We start from the raw sequence: 2500 nt of genomic DNA on the forward strand, positions 1-2500 counted from the left end.
GAGTGTAGGGGTATATGACAGAAGAAGGGGCAGCGTGGCAATGAATGGATACAGTGATGGGGATATAGTGGAGGAGGAGATGTACAGAGGTAATGGTGGTGGTGGTGGTGGTGGTGGATACCGCAGTGATGGGTATGGTGGAATCATGGATGCACTGTCTCGTTTCCGTGCCATAGACAGTTATAGAGGTGGAGGAGGTGGAGGTGGTGGAGGTGGAGAGGCTTATGAAATGATTAATACACAAAATGGAGGAGGAGGAGGAAGAAACGGAGGAGTAGGAGGAGGAAATGGAGGAGGTGGAGAAATAAGAGCAGCAGAAGGTGGAGGAGGAGGTGGAGGAGGAGGAGGAGGAGGAGCTGGTGGTGTAGGCTTTGAATCATATCGAAGTGGAGACGGAGGAGGAGGAGGAGGAGGAGGAGGAGGAGCAGGAGGAGGAGGAGGAGGAGGAGGAGGAGGAGGAGGAGGAGGAGGAGGAGGAGGAGGAGGAGGAGGAGGAGGAGGAGGAGGAGGAGGAGGAGGACCAGACACTTATAATCTGCTTGATGAAATTAGACACAATCCTAAATACGTTGTTAGGACCCGGGGAGGTGACGGCAATGATGAAAGCTTTGTGTGAAGGTGACGAAAATGAGTTGAAAGTGACGTGAATATGAGGTGAAGGTGAGCCACAGAGGGAGATGATGACAAGAGAACAACGTCTGGCCACGATAAAGGCTAAGACGGTGACTCAGTTCGTGTGAAAGTGAGGTGAACATGAACGTTATACGAAAGTGAGGTAAAGAATATGATGCAAGTAAAAGTGAGCTGATAAATAGGAAGATGACGATACGATAATGAAGTCTGGTAAGGATAGAAATAAAAAAATTGAATTATAGTGAAAGTGAGGTGAAAATGAACATGACTTGAAAGTGAGCTGCTGCAAACTAAGATGACGAAACGATAATGACGTCAGGTAAAGGTACAAGTGATGAGTAGTTTAAATTACAGTGAAAGTGACGTGAAAATGACATGAAGGTGACGCAAGTTAAATGAAAAACAAGTGTACGTAAGATTCAGGAGAAAGTGAGGAAGAAAATGACACGAAAACTACACCAAAAAAGGGATTTTAAAAAGTTTTGAGTGAAAGTGACATTGCAGTGAAAGTGACATCAGGCCGGAGAGATCATGATGTGAAAATGACAGCCAGTTCAGATGCAAAATAGGTCCAGGTTGCATTATGGTGAAAGTGACATCATACACTGGTGAACATGAGACGAACATGACTCGAATGCATAGGAGGTCAAGATTACAGGCGAAAATGAGCTCAAGGAAGACGAGGAGAAAAATAAGGAGAATGAATATGATACAAAATAGCGTGAAGATGAAACGAAAATGAACGATATCAACAAAGAAAATGAAAAACAGAAAGGGTTAAGAAGAAAATGAAAGTGAAAATGAATATAAAAATTAACTCAGGACCGTAAATTAGACTGAGAATGTTGCAGGAGGGCTTACACAGTGAACATGACTCCTTAACCATGAGAAGGAAGTGAAGGTGAGTGAAACTGAAGGTGATGAAAATGAAATATACACTCACTTGTATGTAGAGGTGGACATGTTGACGCTTGCTGAATTCCGGAGAAGGTGAGGCGGTTCTGAAAGTGATATAGTGAAGGTGAGTACTGAATATGACGAAAATAATTACAAAAAAAAAACAAAATCAGTTTAAAAGTGAAGAAAAAAAGTGAAAATGAAGAAAAGAAAAAAGATGAAGACGAGAAATTGAAAATGAAGAGAAAGTGAAAAATTAAGAAAGTGAAAATGAAGAAAATGAAGAAACAGGAGATAATAAGTTTTTGTGAAGTAGAAGAAAAATGAGAAAATGATTCAACAGACAGGATGAAAGTGAACTGAAGGTGAAAGTGAAGATGACAGAAGGAATGCAAGATCACGCTGGAGAATTAACACACACACACAAAACACATCAAGAGAGAGAGAGAGAGAGAGAGAGAGAGAGAGAGAGAATTTCCCTCTAAAACCAAGGCAAACTTTTCACTCTCAACGCACGCAAATCTACACACAAATAGAGAGAGTGTGACTGGGACTTGACATAGAGGAAGAGGGAAGGTCGGGGTGAAAAAAAAAGACAAAGGTGATTTTGCAACGAGTGATAAAAAACTTGAGAAAATGAAAATATTATGAAGACGAAAACAAGAAGGGCAAAAGACCTGAGGAACAACACTAAGGTCATTCAGCTCACGAGGACAGGCGAGGCAGCGAGGAAAATAAACACAAAAACGAGAGAATGAAAAAAAGTAAATAAATAAATAGAATGAGACAAATGGGGTGAAACATAATGAATGCAAGAAGAAGAAGAATAAAGAAGTGTATTGAGAAATGTGATGGAAAAGAAAACGAGGGTGGAAAATCGGAAAATACAAATAATCACACAAAAAAAGAAATAAATACAGTAACAATAAAAAAAAAAAATTAACGAAAATTTTTCAAAACATGGAAACTT

General features: G+C 40.4%; 1 protein-coding gene and 1 long non-coding RNA gene across 4 annotated transcripts in view; one reads left to right on the plus strand and one right to left on the minus strand.

Moving 5' to 3' along the window:
* The window catches only part of LOC135093883 (protein turtle-like), a 178294-nt gene extending 177797 nt beyond the window's left edge, over nucleotides 1-497 (plus strand). For all 3 annotated transcript variants that reach the window (XM_063993514.1, XM_063993512.1, XM_063993513.1), the window contains one exon: nucleotides 1-497. This exon is cut by the window's left edge and continues 418 nt beyond it. The gene's annotated coding sequence lies outside the window, so the exon portion shown is untranslated.
* The window catches only part of LOC135093897 (uncharacterized), a 72785-nt gene that overhangs the window by 37006 nt on the left and 33279 nt on the right, over nucleotides 1-2500 (minus strand). The window contains exon 3 of the long non-coding RNA XR_010263520.1: nucleotides 1577-1634. This is a non-coding gene — a long non-coding RNA (uncharacterized LOC135093897). The remainder of the gene's footprint in view (nucleotides 1-1576; nucleotides 1635-2500) is intronic.

Source organism: Scylla paramamosain, chromosome 44 (genome assembly GCF_035594125.1).
Source record: "Scylla paramamosain isolate STU-SP2022 chromosome 44, ASM3559412v1, whole genome shotgun sequence".
Classification (NCBI taxonomy): Eukaryota; Metazoa; Arthropoda; class Malacostraca; order Decapoda; family Portunidae; genus Scylla; species Scylla paramamosain.